Here is an 18,657-nt window from a genome sequence, read left to right as displayed (position 1 = left end):
ACAGGGTATTGACACTTGCACATACTGAAAGCTGCAAGACAGCATATCGATATATGTACACACTGAGCTGCAAGACAGCGCATCAACATATGCACATACTGAGAGCTGAAAAACCGCATAACGAAATATGCACATACTGAGAGCTGCAAGACAGCATATCGACATATGTACACACTGTGAGCTGCAAGACAGTGCATCAACATATGCACATACCTAGAGCTGCAAGACAGCATATCCACATATGCAAACACTGAGAGCTGCAAGACAGCATATCAACATATGTACACACTGAGAACTGCAAGACAGCGCATTGATATATGCACATACTGAGAGCTGCAAGACAGCATATTGACAAATGCACTTACTGAGAGCTGCAAGACAGCACCGAGACAGATGCATATGCTGCGCTCTGCAAGACAGCACAGCAACACATGCACTAACTGAGAGCTTCAAGACAGCACAGTGACACATGCACTAACTGAGAGCTTCAAAACAGCACAGCAACACATGCACTAACAGAGCCGCAAGACAGCACAGCAACACGTACATACTGAAAGTAAAACAACACATTCACATACTGAGAGCTGCAAGGCAGCACACTGACACACGCACATACCTGGGGCAAAGCAAGGCTTGGGACTGACTATTCCCTCACTTTCACTGGCCCATATTTCTGAAGACACAAACGAGTTTTGTTGCTCCTGTGTCACCTGTCAAGCTAGTGGCAAGACAGCTGGCACCCCAAAGGCCCCCTTTAATCTCACTTCCAGGGGTTGGGGTACCCTTTGAAAGGGGTTGACATTGTTGGCCCCCTAGACCCTCCCACAGCTTCTGGCAATAGATGTATACTGGTGGTGGTGGACGGTGCCACCAGGTATCCAGAAGCCATACCTCTAAGGACCACTACAGCTCCTGCAGTGACCAAAGCCTTCCTGGGTATTTTCTCCAGAGTAGTTTTCCAAAAGAGGTAGTATCAGACAGAGGTAGCAAATTCATGTCTGCATACTTGAAAGATATGTGGAAAGAGTGTGGTATAACCTATAAATTCACCACCCCTTACCAGCCCCAAACAAATTGGTTAGTTGAGAGGTTTAACAAAACTCTAAAAAATATGATAATGGGACTCTCTGCAAAACTCAGGAGGAGATGGGATGCCCTGTTACCATGCCTCTGTTTTGTCTATAGGGAGGTCCCTCAGAAGGGAGTGTGCTACAGACTCTTTGAGCTTCTGTTTGGGCACCCTGTTAGGGGTCCACTTGCACTACTGAAGGAAGGCTGGGAACAACCCTTCAAACCCCCTAAATAGAATATAGTGGACAATGTACTTGGCCGCAGATCAAGGATGGCTGAGTACATGAAAAAGGCTACCAAAAACCTTCAGGCCAACCAAGAATTGCAAATGCAGTGGCATGACCAGAAGGCTGTACTGACTGTTTACCAGCCAGGACAGAAATTGTGGGTCCTGGAGCCTGTGGCTCACAGGGCACTCCAGGACAAATGGAGTGGTCCCCACACTATAGTGGACAAAAAGGTGAGGTCACCAACTTAGTTGACCTGGGCACTCCTAGAAGCCTCCTCTGGGTGCTTCATATGAACCTCCTAAAGCCCTACTATGACAGGGCAGACAGGGCAGACTTAACGCTACTCATGGCCGGGGTGAGGAGCCAAGATGGCGACCGGGATGGATGCCTAGTGTGTAAGCTCCGTCCTGGACTCGCTAAACAATCCTGTAGGGCGCCTCCGGAGCTTTATTGGCGCCCGTGTACAAGTGAACTGCCTCTACAGAACCGGAGCGAGCCGGTGGAACCCATCGCCGGCGAAGTCGGCGCGCGGCCTCGCGACCTGCCCCGCGGCCAGGGGGCGGCACACGAGGCATTCGACCTGGCAGTGCCCGGACGGGAGCGGTGGGAGACTGGCAGACCCGACCGGGAGCCCCCCTGGGGGGACTTGGATGTAGCCCACCGCAGGAGCAGATATCATCGGCGGACGAGCGGATTGACTGGCTCGCCCGGATCGAGTGGGGCCCGTCCTCGTCGACCCCCGACTGGAGCTCCTTGGGGTGGCAAGAGGTGCCGGAACTGCTCCCGGCGCACTCGCGGTGCGGAGCGGCGGCAGAGGTTGGTGCGTGTGACCCCCTCCGGCAGGAGCCGGATTACTCATCGGGCCCCCGGCGGCGGGGCGGGTCTGTCCCCAGACGAGATGGGACGCCCGAATGCGGCGTTACAGTGGAGCGGCTCCAGGACCGAGCGGATGAATCTCGTTGACGGAAGCAGCAAGCACTCCACTCCGAGGTAAGGAGGGGACCGAGCAGGAGGCACAGCTCCCGGCTGCGGGAGATACTCGGCGGCCGGGACTGCCCCCCCCTCCATCTTGCTGCCGATTAAGGGGAAGCTTGCATAATTGCGCCCCACACACTGGACTTCGCCCCCCGCGCTGGCAGCTAACAGAGCACCAAAAGTGAGCCCACTGGCCCCGGTTCCAGGAGCCAATGGGTGAAGTGATGAACTTGGGTTGAGTGTGCGGAGAACACAACGCAGCGATAAATGTGCTGCCCTTGGGCGGAATTACCGGCTGCTCCCCACCCACCCCATGAGCCCTTGGATGACGCGCAAATAGCTGAAGAGGTGGACGTGCCTCCCACTGGGCGGTGGACACTAGTGCCCCATTCAAGTAGCCCTGCTCTTCTTGCTCTGACACCCGCTGCCCCCCACCGCTGGGCAAACAACGCCCGCCAACACCGTTGTCTCCAGGCTGCGCGGCAACTACATTAAGAGACAGAAACTCTGTCACCCCAAGGGGCATGTGACACATTTCTACGGATAACTCAACGCCGGGGTCGCTGAGTCGGGCGTTGGCCCCCCCGCATGACCTTGTGTGCTAGCAGGGGCACGCTCTAGGCAGCCAAGATAGTGTGCAAGCCTGGCTCGAATCCCACTCCCCTGAGCGGAACCTGGAACGCAGAGGAGCACACACTGAACCAATAAATGGCGGCAGAAGGTTAATCGTTGAGAGGACTGCGCCGAGTAGTACTCCGTTGCACCCTACAAGGCACCTATCAGACTGGCAAAATGGCGGGCAGGCTCAAATCAACCAAGAATCAAGACCGAAACACGCACAAATGCGGCAACTCGTGATCAACAGGCAAACCCGTCTCTACAAACATTAGAGTGCACAACTCGAGAAAGTACTGCAGGCGATTATGGACACTAAAACCCCCCTGGAAAGTAGAATAGATGCGGTCTCGCAAGACCTGAATCTACTACGGGTGGATCATCGCAAGTTGTCGGAAAGAGTGAAAACGACAGACGAAGGGCTGGCCGATCTGACCCCCACGACCCAGGATAACCAAAAACAAATCCAACGCCTGGACGCGGAACTGAAGGTGCTATGGAGACGGACGGAAGAGGTGGAGAGTAGATCGCGCCGTAACAACATCCGCTTACTGGGGTTCCCTGAAAAAATGCAGCAACTCAGCATTGAAATATCTCTAGAACAATGGCTAATTAAAGAAGTATTAAAGGGGCCCCCTCCCGGTTCTTCTCGGTGGAAAGGGTGCACAGAATACCGGGCAGACCTCCGCCCCCAGGACAACCACCCAGACCATTGATTGCTAGATTCCTGAATTACAGGGACCGAGATGCAATTTTACAGCAGTTCCGCAGCAAAGGCCCATTTAATTTCGAGGAATCAGTTATTAACGCATACCCAGACTTCACACAGGAGGTGCAAAAACAACGGAACTCTTATTTTAAAATCAAGCAGCGCCTGCGTTCCCAGCTAAACTAAGAGTGGTATCGGAAGATCGAACCCATATATTTACTTCCCCGGACGATGCCTGAACATGGTTGCACGCTAAGGGCCTTGCGCATCCCCGCGAGAGCACGGAGGGTGGGGAGGAATGGTCAGCCTCCGCGTCAAGGAAACGCTCCAGGAGACGTGCCAGGGGGTTACATTCGGCCCAACAAGTAGCAGAAGAAAGAGCCAAAGTGTTAAAAGAGACCCCCCTACTAACACAAAATAACTTTGAAGTAATCAGGGTGACCCCTGAGATCAACTTGGACTCGGACACGGCCAGTTCCGACTCAACCATAACAGGAGAGTTGAGGGGGGCGAAGTTCACCCCCAGAACCGCAGACGAACTCTAACAGCGCCCAGCCGCACTTCCTCCACACCAGCATCTACAAAAGTGTGGCCGGATGACGTGGGGGGCCCCCCTGGGCAACGGAGGACACTGGAGAGGGCGCCCTCCCCCAAAAACGAGTATCTTCTATTCGAACACACAATTGCCTGTGGAGGGTGCATTTTGGGAACTGATGGGGTTGGGGGGTCCGGGGAGGGGGTTTGCACACTCTGGAGGTGCCCAAAAAGTAAAAGTATTTGCAGACTAAGTCTGTGGACAGATGTGAGCCCCGTAAAAGAGCCACATCTGGTCGACATGATAATACCACCACGGATATCCAGACGGATACCGGATTTTGCACACACTAACGAGTTAAGTAGTTTCACACAAGCTGTTAGTTGGGTAGGGGAACTAGTTGGGGTGGGAGGGAGTAGCAAATTAGTTAAAACGCACACTACATTTCCATCCCTAAAACATGGAACACCGCTGCAGCAGGCATTTATAATAATTAGCACCAGCGGAGGATCTGCAGGCTGGAAGGTTATGCTGCAAGATGGAAGACTACGTACAGGCATACTTAATGATCTCACATGGATCCGCACATCAAGCATAACAGTGATCAGTATGACATAGTGACATGGAATGTGAGGGGCATGGGAGCAGTGAGTAAAAGATCTCGTGTTTATGCACGCCTCAGGCGACTAGGCATACACATTGCCATTCTGCAAGAGACACATCTACTGGAGCCAGATCTGCAGGAGCTGCGTGTGAAGTGGGAAGGACAGTTGATAGGTACAACATACTCAGCATTTGCAAGGGGAGTACTGATATGGATCGCAAGCGGGGTCCCATTCCTTCAAACGGCACACAGAATAGACCACGGGGGTAGATTTGTGGTGTGGAAGGCCAGCTGTACGGTAGACAACTCTCTATAGTTGGGATATACGCCCCAAACAGCGGTATATTGGGATTCCTGGATACACTCACCCCGACACTACTGTCGAACCCGTCAGCCCCAGCCTTCTGGGGCAGCGATTTCAACAGCACACCGAATGTCATATTGGATAGGTCTTACGCTCAAGGGGGCTTGTCGACGAGAAGGCACACCACAAGACCACTACAGAAATGGGCAGGAGATATGAGACTCCACGATATATGGCGCATGAGACACCCGCAACAGAGGGAATACTCATTCTATTCTGCTCCGCACAAAACACACACTAGAATAGATATAATACGGGGAACTCAGGACATAGGGGCACTGGTCAATAGGACAGAATACCTAGCAAAAACACTCTCAGATCATTCACCATTGGTTTGGGACAGGAGACGGCAGCGCATCCCCACTTGGTGATTGCAGGTAGACGCTCTTCAATACCAGGCATTCGCAGAAACACTGAACACCACACTGAGGCAGTACTGGGAAACAAACGACTTAACTGCAAACTCACGAGCGGTAGAGTGGGAAGCCCACAAAGGCCACAGAGGCCAGTGTATTTACACCAGCTGGGGAGTGAGACTCACCCTGCATGCGGAAATTACTAAACTAGAGAAGGAACTAAGAGCAGCAGAAACAGCAGTCGCCCGGGGGGATGGCCCCTACACAGTACTAAAGGCAGTGCGCATAAAATATAATGAGGCAGACAGTAGACTTCGTTGCCACAACTACAATTATCACTTAATGAGACTGCAAACAGAAGGCGATAGGTCAGGGAAAATGCTGGCATGGCTACTGCGGGAAGATCGGCAACGGTCCCCCATTGGGACTATCCGAGTCGATATACATACTACGGTCTCTACACAAGTCGAGATTAACGAAACGTTTAGAGAATACTAAGCGAATTTATATACCAAACGCACCTCGTGTACATTTGCACAGCTTGGGTCCTTCCTGGGGGGCTCAACTTTACCGCAATTATCTCAAGCAGACAGGGACACCCTAGAAGCTCCTGTCACAGCTAGCGAAATAGACTTAGCTCTAGCGCAGATGCCCAAGAATAAAGCGCCGGGTATAGACGGCCTCCCGACAGAGTATTACACCGCTTACTCGTCCCGCTTGAAGCCCCAACTGCTAAAGGTGTTGGAAGAGGATTGGACCAACGAACTGCTGCCCCCATCCGAGAGAGAGGCCATGATAGTGGTACTCCCCAAACAAGGCCGGGACCCCACAGATGTCAAATCTTACAGACCTCTCTCGCTCTTAAACTTAGACTCCAAAATATTGGGTAAAATACTGGCAAACAGAGTAGCCCCCATTATGAATACTCTAATACACGAGGACCAAAATGGATTCATCCCGAAGCGTAGCACTTTCTTAAACATCCGTAGACTCCTGAGTATAATAGGAGACACCCCACCGGACGCACATGATGAAATGGTGTTATCACTTGACATTGAAAAGGCGTTCGACACGCTAGAGTGGGATTTCCTTCTGGCCACAATGCAGCGGATGGGAATAGGCCCCAAATATACGCGTTGGGTTCAGACACTATACTCTAATCCACAAGCGGGGGAGTGATATCTGACAGCTTCCCAATCTCCAGGGGCACGAGACAGGGCTGCCCCCTCTCCCCATTATTATTTGCTATAGCAATGGAACCCTTAGCAAGTAAAGTATGCTCCATGGAAAGCAGTTATAATAATTAGGAACGGGGTCCATCATGCAATTTCACTATACGCTGACGACGCTTTAATATACACCCGTAAAGGGAATGAGGTGATACCTTCAGTAATATCACTACTGGCTGAGTACGGAAGAATATCCGGCCTAGTGTTGAATTGGGAAAAGTCGTGCGTGTTCCCATTGGTCAAGTGGCCGGCGGGAAGACAGGAAACGGCCCCGCCGGGACGCCTGAAATGGTGCTTCGATACATTTAAATACCTCGGGGTACACATATATCATTACACAGAGGACCTCAGAGATGGCAATCTGGGGAGAGCGCTGGCCTCCATGAAGGGCTCACTACGCTTTTGGACCAAACTGCCAGTGTCAGCGCCTGGTAGGGTGGCGATCGCAAACATGCTGATATTGCCCAGGCTGTTATATTACTTTGCTGCCTTGCCAATTAACATACCCAGAAGTTTTTTCAGGGGCCTGAATGTAATGTTAATACAGTTTATATGGGGCGGGGGAAGAGCGCGAGTGGCACTGGCTACACTACAACGACCGGTGGACGCGGGAGGATTGGGAGCTCCCAACTTTGAACTTTACTACGCGGCAGCACAGTTGCAGTGGCTACAGCTCTGGTTCCATAGGCCAGAGTCGGCTGAGGCTGTATGGCTGCACTCCCGGCTAAAAGGAATCCCAGTGTTAACATGGCTGTCAAACAAACACCCCAAAAGTGGATTCCCCAATCCACTGCTCACAGTAGCACATGCTTGCTGGGGGAAATATGTTAAGAGGGGATGCAGGACACTCCCGTACTCTCGCACATACCGCTGGACCGTCTCCCGGGGTGGCACGAGGCCGTGTCGCACCCGCCGTCTATGTGGTCGGAGGCGGGCATACAGTCGGTGGGTGATTGTTTTGAAGACAGTAAACTAATGTCGTTTGAGGCCGTGCAGGCTCTCACCACAGTGAACCCCGGACAATTCTTGGTGTATCACGCTATATGCCATGCAATCAAACAAACATGGGGGGCAGGTGCATCACAACCAGAGATTTCTCCCATAATTCGTCACATACTACAGGACGACACCCAAACAAAAGTAACTTCATCCTTATATAAGATCCTTAGCAAGCCCCCAGAGCCTTACATGGAGAGGGCCAGGGAAAGGTGGAACACTGTGCTCCCGGACCCGATCCTTCCAGTGAACTGGTCGAAAGTTCTATGTCATGCCCGGGGAGTGTCGAGAAACCCCAGATTTCGATACACCAAGTTTAATTATATACACCAAACATACTTGTCCCCAGCCAGGATAAAGCAAATGTTCCCTGAAACGGAGCAGACATGCCCCAGATGTAAAGCGCCACTGGCACACTTTTATCATATGGTTTGGGAATGCCCTCAGGTACAAGTAGTATGGAACAGGGTGGTGGAGGAGGTATCGGAGCTGACAGGCCTCGTTTTGGCAGTGGATCCTAGGTCCTGCTTACTGGGGTTGAAGACAAGAGAAAAAAAACACAGGCACTTACATAAATTTGCAGACCTAGCCTGCGTGATGTACAAAAGATTGATAGCAATGCATTGGAAAGCGCCTAACGCCCCGACCTGAAAACCTGGAACACCCTTACACTGGGCTGGGCCCGCACAGAACACCAGGTACTGAAAAAACTGGCACGTAACGGTCAACAGCGCACAGGGAGCGACACCTGGGAAACATTGGTAACTAAACTCGAGGCTAAGAATGATGATAAACCTCCATGAAGTGGGAAATGCATTAAATACAAAGCACTCCGCAGAAACCGATTCAGACATATCATGGCAGGGCCATACTATATCGAATAACATACTGACAGGGTGAAGCTCCCGCTCCCCCCTTTCACATATGACTGTCATTGGCCTGTACCCTAATACAAGCACACTAGAAAACGCATAGGGCAAACATTTAAGCATGGCCACCAACTATCACCAGTGAACCCATAGCAGAGCATGACCAGCCGGCGCAGTGATTTGATTCAGCAACAGCAGGACCTCCCCAGCAAGCGCATGAAAGGTTCCATAGCACGGCGACACACGCTTAAGTAATTAGCCAATACAGCAAGAAGTAATACTGAAGGTCATAAGTGGAAACGTATGTGTGCAAATAGGGGGGGTTTAGAAGTTTGAACGTAATTTAATCAGAAAATGTTTATCCTGTAACAAACATGCTAAAGGCTTGCAGTATGTATCTGTATTGCAAAAACTAATAAAAAAAATATTAAAAAACCCCACTCATGGCCACTGATGAGGGACAGGAAGAGTAAAGTGACCCTCTCCCTGATCTCTTCTCACATTCTGCAGTTGATGGATTAGGTGAGGGAGTCGTTCTTGCGGATTGCCTCTCTGACCCATAAGAAGAAGACTGTAGAAATCTCCTAGGTTAGTTCCCTGAAATGTTTTCCCATTCTTCTTGGTTAGATCACATGGTGTGAACACCCCATAGACCCAGGGGACAGTTTGCCTGTAAAGAGTAAAATCTACAGACAACCTGACCATGTAAGGGGCTGCATCAAAGCTGAAGTGCAAAAGATGTTAGATCCAGGAGTGATTGAGCACTCTGACAGTCCCTGGAGAAGCCCAGTTGTCTTAGTCTCAAAACCCCACTCTCAGAATGGGAAAAGAGAGATGAGGTTTTGTGTTGATTATAGAGGGCTCAACACTGTGACAAAAACTGATGCTCATCTTATCCCTACGGCAGTTGAGCTCATAGATACACTGGCTTCTGCCAAGTATCTTAGCACTTTTGATCATACTGCTGGCTATTGGCAGATTAAGTTATCAGAAGATGCTAAACCTAAAATAGCATTTTCTACCATTGGAGGGGACTACCAATTCACTGTAGAGCCCTTTAGTTTGAAAAGTGCTCCTAACACTTTTCAGACACTGGTGAACACAGTCCTCCAAGGTTTGAAAGCCTACAGTGCAGCATATCTTGATGATGTAGCTGTCTTTAGCTCCAACTGGGATGATCACCTGGTCCACCTCTGGAATGTTTTGGAGACTTTGCAAAAAGCAGGCCTCACTATCAAGGCTTCAAAGTACCAGATAGGGCAAGGGGAAGTGGTTTATCTGGGACACATAGTAGGTGGGGAACAGATTCAGCCATGACAGGGGAAAATCCAAACCATTTTGGATTGGACTCTCCCTACTACACAAGCCCAGGTAAGAGCCTTCTTGGGCCTCACTGGGCATTACAGGAGGTTCATTAAGAACTATCGCACCATTGTAGTCCCTCTTAATGACCTCACAACCAAGAAAATGCCTAAAAAGGTATTAAGGACAGACAGCTGTCAAAAAGCTTTTAAGGAACTCAAACAGGCCATGTGCTCTGCACCTGTTCTAAAAAGCCCTAACTACTCCAAGAAGTTCATAGTACAAACGGATGCTTCAGAGGTAGGGGTTGGGGCAGTTCTCCCAGAACTTAATACAGAGGGCCAATATCAACCTGTAGCTTTCATAATCAGAAGACTGACCCTCAGAGAAAAGTGTTGGTCAGCCATAGAGAGGGAGGCCTTAGTTGTGGTCTGGGCTCTGAAGAAGTTGAGACCATATCTATTCGGTACTCACTTCATTGTCCAGACAGACCACAAACCTCTGTTATGGCTAAAACAGATGGAAGGAGAAAACCCCAAATTGTTGAGGTTGTCCATTTCCCTACAGGGAATGGACTATACAGTGGAACATAGACTTGGGAGTAGCCACTCCAATGCAGATAGACTCTCCAGATATTTCCACTTAGACATTGAAGACTTATCTGGGCAAGGTTAGCCTTCTTTTCCTTCATTTTGGTAGGGGGTGGAGTGTTGTGTAGGAAAGTGCCCTCTTTCTTGGCATGGTTACCCCCTTTTCTGCCTGATGCCAGTGTGTTTGACTGTGCTCACTGGGATCCTGCTAACCAGGACCCTAGTGATTATGCTCTCTCTCCCAGAACTCCCTATTTCCTCCCACAATTGGCATACTGGTGCCTCCATGTAAGCCCTAGTATATGGTATCTAGGTACCCAGGGCATTGAGGTTCCAGTGGATCCCTATGTGCTGCAGCAGTTATTCTGCAACCTATAGGGAGTCCATGTAAAGGGTTCTGCAGGCCTGCAATTACAGTCTGCGTGAACCAGGTGCTTGCACCCTTTTTCACTATAGGTCACTGCACCAGGTCACTAGAAGCCACCCCTATAGCAGGCCCTTTCAGCCCAGAGGGCAGGGTTAATGTACCTGTGTGTGAGGGTACCCCTGCACTAGCAGAGGTACCCCCACAAACTCCAGTCCCATTTTACTGGACCCTGTGTATGTGGGGATGCCATTTTATGCGTGTACTGGACATAGGTCACTACCTATGTCCAGCTACATAATGGTAACTCCGAACCTAGGCATGTTTGGTCTCAAACATGTCGGAATCATACCCCAATACTTTTCCAGGTATTGGTTGTATGATCCCATGCACTCTGGGGGCTCCTTAGAGTACCCCCAGCATTGCTCCTACAGCTGAAACTTGACAATGGAAAGAGGAGTGACCACTCCCCTGTCCATCACCACCCCAGGCATGGTGCCCAGTGCTCCTCCAGAGGGTCCCTGGGTTTTGCCATCCTGGATCCAAGGTTGGCAGGGGTATGCTTTGAAGGGCACATTTGGTGCCCTCCATGCATAAACCAGTCTACACCAGTTCAGGGACCTCCAGTCCCTGCTCTGGCACAAAATTGGACAATGGAAATGGGAGTGACCACTACCCTCTTCAACACCACCCCAGGAGTGGTGCCCAGAGCTCCTCCAGAGAGTCCCTGGGTTTTACCATCTTGGGTCCAAGGTTGGTAGGGAACTCTGGAAGAGCCCCCTCCTGTTAGGTGGTCACCCAGCTAGGTGACCAGTCCTCCTTTCAGGGATATTTAGGGTCTCTCTTTTGGGTGGTTTCTCAGATTCGGCTTGCAAGATTCCAGAAGGATTCCTCTGCATTCCTTACTTTGACTTCTGGCCAAAGAAACTGCATCTGGACTCTCCAGGACCCGACAATCTGCAACAATGACAAAGACTTCGGCTTCAACATTGTTTCCATGGTCCCTTCCAACTTCTGCAACATTTCCCTGGTCTTTCAGTCTGCACACGAAAGAAGAAGGAAGTTCCCTTGGAGTGAAGGAGTCACTCCCCTCCATCTGCAGGCACCAACAGCAACGACGACCAGCTGCGTGGATCCCCTCTCTGCTGAGCTGCCTGGATCCTGCAACATGGTTGGTGGTCTGAAGTGGTCCAGACTGTCCTCTCTACCAGCTTTCCAACTTGGGTGGAGGTAAGCCTTAGACTTCTCACGCAGGACAGTACCCCCGTGCACCACGTCCTTTGGAGCTGCCAAGGCTTGTTTGCACTCTCTCCAAGAGGTTGTCAAGCATTGTGTAGCTCCAGCCTCCGGCACTCCAGCCTGTGACGCACAGCTCCCTGAGTGGCTCTTGTGCTGCATGGGGCTCCTTTTTGTAGTGCTGTGTGGGCTCCATTTGCACCTTCTGTGTCCTCGCCCTGTGCGTGCTGCCTGTGCTTCTGTGGGCTCTCTGTGATGCTGAGGGCCACCTCTGACTCCCCCTCCTGGGTTGAGTCCTCCTGGGGCCTTACTGGTCCCCGGCAACATCACTTTCCGCCAACCCCGAGTTTTGCTTGTGCCAAGGCTTGTCCGTGGAATCCAGACACGCAAACCCGACTGCAATCTTCTCTCCAGCATGGGACATCACCTGCATCCTCCAGGAACTCAACTCCAACTCCAGGGCTGTAGGGCTGGCTCTTCTTCCTCTCCATCGACCAATTGCTGCATTCTCAGCTTGGTGGGTAGGGGCTACAGCCCCCACTGGTCTCTGCTGTGTCTTCTGGACTTGGCCCCCTCTCTTTACAGGTCTTCCTCTTTAGGAATCCACAGTTGGTTTTTTTGCAGTCATCTCAGGGTTTTGCATTTCTCTTCTTTTTTTCGAGGAAATTCTAGTAATTTACTCCTACCTTCCTGGTCACTGTGGGGTGTTGTGGTATTTACCTTTGTGCTTTCCTGTACCCCTAGCACCCCTCTACACACTCCACTTACCTAGGTGGGGGTCTGACTTTTACATTCCATTTTTTTGTATATTGTTTGTGCTACCCCCAGGGTCACTATTCTTTATTGTGTTTTATATTGCTTTGCACTGTTTTCTAACTATTCTAATGCCTATTTCTAGCAACTAGTGTATATATCTTGTGTATTACTTACCACCTAAGGGAGTATGCCTTTATAGTAGTTTTGGTGTTGTGTTACCATAATTAAGTACCTTTATTTTTATAACAATGTGTGATTTCTTTCATGTGTATAAGTGCTGTATGACTACAGTGGTATTGCATGAGCTTTGCATGTCTTCTAGATAAGCCTTGGCTGTTCATCCACAGCTACCTCTAGAGAGCCCTGGCTTCTAGACAATGCCTACATTTCACTAATAGGGGATACCTGGACCTGGTGTAAGGTGTAAGGTGTAACTACCTTACGTACCCACTACACACCAGGGCAGCTTCCTACAATCCTGCACTATATTCACCCACCTCTGACTGGAGTGCCCAATGCTCCTGCCCTTGCTGCACCTATCTGCTAGTATGTGACACGTGTTATAACTGGAGTCGTAGGAATGGATGCTCTGACATAAGGAAGAGCTGAGCCTCTTTTTTCATCTAAGGCATCTAACATTCATACATATAACTCAGAATTTCTCCAAGTTAGTGCCTAAAATGCAGACAGCACAAGCCAGGATGTCAGTAGATTGTCTTTCTCTGTTTCCAACTTGTAATGTCTAATGTTATGAATTAACTGTAGAAATTCAGGATTATATGTGCGGACTTTACACACCTGAAACTTAAAATAACACCGGGGAGATCAGATTCAGTGCTCATTCAATCACAAATCTATTGACTGAGATCATATTCTCTCTACGTGTACCCCGGGCAACTGAAATTATGCAGAAGGGGAGGATCTAATTATGTGGCAGAGTTTATTATGCAAAAGTAAAAGGTAAATTATGCAACATAATACAGCACATTTTGCGATAGTATTACTTAATCATTTTGTATTTTGTAGACATGGTAACACTGTTTGGCAAAGATTTCACATCACTAGTACCAGTAATAAACAAATGAAAAGTGACCAGTCAACGTTTGCTAAGGGCCTTCCACTGTAAGGGAAAACATGTTGCCACATTTTTAATAACTTTTGATCCGTTTTTAATCACAGAATTCCAGTGCCTTGTGTATACCATACCACTATAGGCCACAATCGCTGATGACTTTAAAAGGACAGAACCGACTCAATAACCACCCAATCAATGGCCTCCTTGCCTTTGCTTAAAATTCCATCAGTATTGAATTATAAACTAGTGTTTGATCACTGCATATGGCACTGCCCCATTAACTATAACATCTCTAGTGTTCTGCTCAGCATATATTAAAAATCTATCAACAGTGACAAGATGTTCTGGTACTATTCCAACAAAGTTACAGCAACCATAATGAGAAGGGTGGCTACTGCATAGTGCTGGTAATGTCACATTAATGGTACAGCAGTGGTGCCTAGTTCTTGAACGTTTTTGACAAACCTCTTAGCAAGTGATTGTTGTTTATTTGTGCTTTGTCATTGATCATTGCTTAGCACACGAAGTGCCCCTGGCCTGTTCTGGTTATTGGTGTGATAATCTGGTAGCTTTAACATGATGTAATGATCATTAGGATTACAGGGGCCTTGTGTTGCTAGGCACATTGTTCAGAGCACTGGGTGCCTGTCCGAGTCCAGGGCACCTAAACCTGTGTTCTGCTTGTTATTTGGCGCAGATGCATAGGGCCTGAGTGCATGCTGGTCCAAATACAGGGGCTCAGCTACTATGAATTGCCTGGTTTATACTGATCCTGGAAAGCCCATGGATGGTTTGCTTCCATCAAGTATTTGATGCTGAGTCTCAAGCTGTTGCTGAGAGGTGATGGGGTTTTGGCTTTTGGAGTTTGGATGCTTCTCTTCTACCAGCTCTTGGGGCTTGGGATGTAGGTCTTCCTGGCCTGTCATTTATGGAGGAAGCTAGAGATGCTGCCAGGATGCAGGAGATAAGGATAGTATAGAGGCACCAATGCTTTGAGCTGCAAACACTCCATATAGCCAGTTTGTTCCCCTCCTGTCTATGATACCTATGCTGAGGACTTTCGAGTAGCCTTGAGGGCATCAACCTCGATGACGTGTAGAGTGGCATCCCACCTTGTAGGGGAGGATACTTAGAAAGAGCTGAACAGGTTATCCACTTAGAACAAGAGTAGTCAGTGATTTCCAACTAAAAATATTCAGTTTTCAGGTAGTTCTTTTATGAAACGTTTCTTAAGCAAGTCTCCTAGGCTCCCCTTGTAGTTTTCTGTGAGTCCTATCCACTTTTGTCAATTGAGGTGGATACTTTCTCCTTAAAAACACACAATTTTCCTGTAATCCCTAGAAGCTCTTCATGGGAAAGATCCTCAAACTCCCTTTTGTAGTTCTCTTCGAAGCCCACGTGTTTTTGGAGCAATGTGGTATATTTACTTATATTTACTTGTAAGCATACCATTTTTGGCCATGGACCTGATTACGAGCTAAGCTGTTATGTATTGCCCCCTGTGGGAAGTTGGCTCTGTATGTACTATTTCAAAGTAAGAAATAGTGTGCATAGAGTCCAAGGATTCCCCTTAGAGGTAAGATAGTGGCAAAAAGAGATAATTCTAATGCTCTATTTTGTGGTAGTGTGGTCGAGCAGTAGGCTTATCAGAGGGTAGTGTTAAGCATTTGTTGTACACATACAGGCAATAAATGAGGAACACACACTCAAAGACAATTCCAGGCCAATAGGTTTTTATATAGAAAAAATCTTTCCTTAGTTTATTTTAAGAACCACAGGTTCAAGATTTACAAACAATATTTTAAATGAAAGGTATTTCACTCAGGTATCTTAGGAACTTTGAATTATCACAATAGCATGTACAGTTTTGGCAAAAATGGTAATAAGCTATTTTAAAAGTGGACACAGTGCAAAAATCAACAGTTCCTGGGTGAGCTAAATAATTGTTAAGTTCACAGGTAGGTAAAACACTTACAGGGTTGAAAGTTGGGTCCAAGATAGCCCACCGTTGGGGGTTCCAGGCAACCCCAACGTTACCACACCAGCAGCTCAGGGCCGGTCAGGTGCAGAGGTCAAAGTGGTACCCAAAACACATAGGCTTCAATGAAAATAGGGGTGCCCCGGTTCCAGTCTGCCAGCAGGTAAGTACCCGCGACTTCGGAGGGCAGACCAGGGGGGTTTTGTAGGGCACTGGGGGGGGACACAAGCAGGTACAGAAAGTACACCCTCAGCGGCACAGGGGCGGCTGGGTACAGAGTGCAAACAGGCGTCGGGTTTTCAATAGGAATCAATGGGGAGACCCGGGGGTATCTTCAATGATGTAAACAGGCACGGGGGTTCCTCGGGGTAACCATCACCTGGGCTAGGAAGAGGGTTGCCTGGGGGTCGCTCCTGCACTGGAGTTCGGTTCCTTCAGATCCTGGGGGCTGCGGGCTCAATGTGGGTTCCAGGCGTCGGGTTCCTTGAAGCAGGCAGTCGTGGTCAGGGGGAGCCTCTGGATTTCCTCTGCAGGCGTCGCTGTGGGGGTTCAGGGGGGTCAACTTTGGCTACTCACGGGCTCGCAGTCGCCGGGGAGTCCTCCCTGTAGAGTTAGTTTTCCGCAGGTCGAGCCGGGGGCATCAGGTGCAGAGTGAAAAGTATCACGCTTCCGGCGGGAAAGGTGTGGTCCTTAAAAGTTGTTTCTTTGTTGCAAAGTTGCAGTTTTGTTGAACAGTGCCGCTGTTCTCTGGAGCTTCTTGGTCCTTTTAGATGCAGGGTAGTCCTCAGAGGCTTCAGAGGTCGCTGGGCCCTGTTGGATGCGTCGCTGTTGCAGTTTTTCTTGAAGTGGGGGGACAGGCCATTAGGGATGGGGCCAAAGCAGTTGTTGTCTCCGTCTTCTCTGCAGGGCTTCAGGTCAGCAGTCCTTTTTCGTCTTCAGGTTGCAGGAATCTATCTTCCTTGGTTCTGGGGGCCCCTAAATACTCAATTTAGGGGTGTGTATTGGTCTGTGAGGGCAGTAGCCAATGGCTACTGGCCCTAAGGGTGGCTACACCCTCTTTGCGCCTCCTCCCTGTGGGGAGGGGGGCACATCCCTAATCCTATTGGGGGAATCCTCCATCTGCAAGATGGAGGATTTCTAAAAGTCAGAGTCACATCAGCTCAGGACACCTTAGGGGTTGTCCTGACTAGGCAGTGACTCCTCCTTGTTTTTCTCATTATCTCCTCCAGCCTTGCCGCCAAAAGTGGGGCCAGTGGCCGGAGGGGCGGGCATCTCCACTAGGTGGGATGCCCTGTGGTGTGGAACAAAGGGGGTGAGCCTTTGAGGCTCACCGCCGGGTGTTACAGTTCCTGCAGGGGGAGATGAGAAGCACCTCCACCTAGTGCAGGCTTTGTTCCGGGCCACAGAGTGACAAAGACACTCTCCCCATGTGGCCAGCAACATGTCTGGTGTGTGGCAGGCTGGCAAAAACTAGTCAGCCCACACTGGAAGTCGGATATGTTTTCAGGGGACATCTCTAAGATGCCCTCTGGGTGTATTTTACAATAAAATGTACACTGGCATCAGTGTGCATTTATTGTGCTGAGAAGTTTGATACCAAACTTCTCAGTTTTCAGTGTAGCCATTATGGTGCTGTGGAGTTCGTGTATGACAGACTCCCAGACCATATACTCTTATGGCTACCCTGAACTTAGAATGTCTAAGGTTTTGCTTAGACACTGTAGGGGCATAGTGCTCATGAACCTATGCCCTCACCTGTGGTATAGTGCACCCTGCCTTAGGGCTGTAAGGCCTGCTAGAGGGGTGACTTACCTATGCCACAGGCAGTGTGAGGTTGGCATGGCACTCTGAGGGGAGTGCCATGTTGACTTAGTCATTTTCTCCCCACCAGAATACACAAGCTGGCAAGCAGTGTGCATGTGCTGAGTGAGGGGACCCCCAGGGTGGCATAAGACATGCTGCAGCCCTTAGAGACCTTCCCTGGCATCAGGGCCCTTGGTACTAGGGGTACCAGTTACAAGGGACTTACCTGGGTGCCAGGGTTGTGCCAATTGTGGAGACAAAGGTACAGTTTAGGGAAAGAACACTGGTGCTGGGGCCTGGTGAGCAGGTCCCAGAACTCTTTCAAATCATAACTTGGCATCAGCAAAAGGCAAAATGTCAGGGGGTAACCATGCCAAGGAGGCATTTCCTTACACCCCTGATAAATAACAACACCATGGGAAACAATGTTTATCAGGTGTGACAACACCATGGGGTACGATGTTTATCAGGTGTGATAAATAGCACGATTACGAGTTCATGGGGTTAACATGCAGATGTTAGTGTTTAACGCGCCAAAATCTGCATGATACAGGAAATACCCTTGGTTTGCCTCTGTAAAATGTTGGTAGGTTTGATCTACCAAAATTTAACAAAGGTTGAATTATCTGATATTTGATAATTATCGGATGCATTAAACACCGTCAGACTCCTAAATCCAACCCATGCATAAAAAGGAGTTTACACATGGGTTGGAATATTCCAAGAAACTCATAATCAGGGCCTAAGTGTTTTAAAATGTTACTGGCGGGGGGTGGGAGTGAGAGCACCTGTTACTCTTATTTATCCATGGCTTTCAAAGCTACGCACTTCTTTTGCACGGAGCAACAATGCGGCCCTAGGTCAAACCTCAGACCAAACAACTTGGCTCCTGAAGAAAGATTTTCGAGAACCCATGTCCAAGGCTATCATTTCTTTACAACACTGTTATACGTACAAACATTATGTCAAATAACATATAATTGTTTAGCACACTAGCACA

The sequence above is a fragment of the Pleurodeles waltl genome, chromosome 11 (assembly GCF_031143425.1).
Source record: "Pleurodeles waltl isolate 20211129_DDA chromosome 11, aPleWal1.hap1.20221129, whole genome shotgun sequence".
In the NCBI taxonomy this organism is placed as follows: Eukaryota; Metazoa; Chordata; class Amphibia; order Caudata; family Salamandridae; genus Pleurodeles; species Pleurodeles waltl.
The sequence above is the reverse complement of the archived record's forward strand: the minus strand, read 5'-3'. Positions refer to the sequence as shown.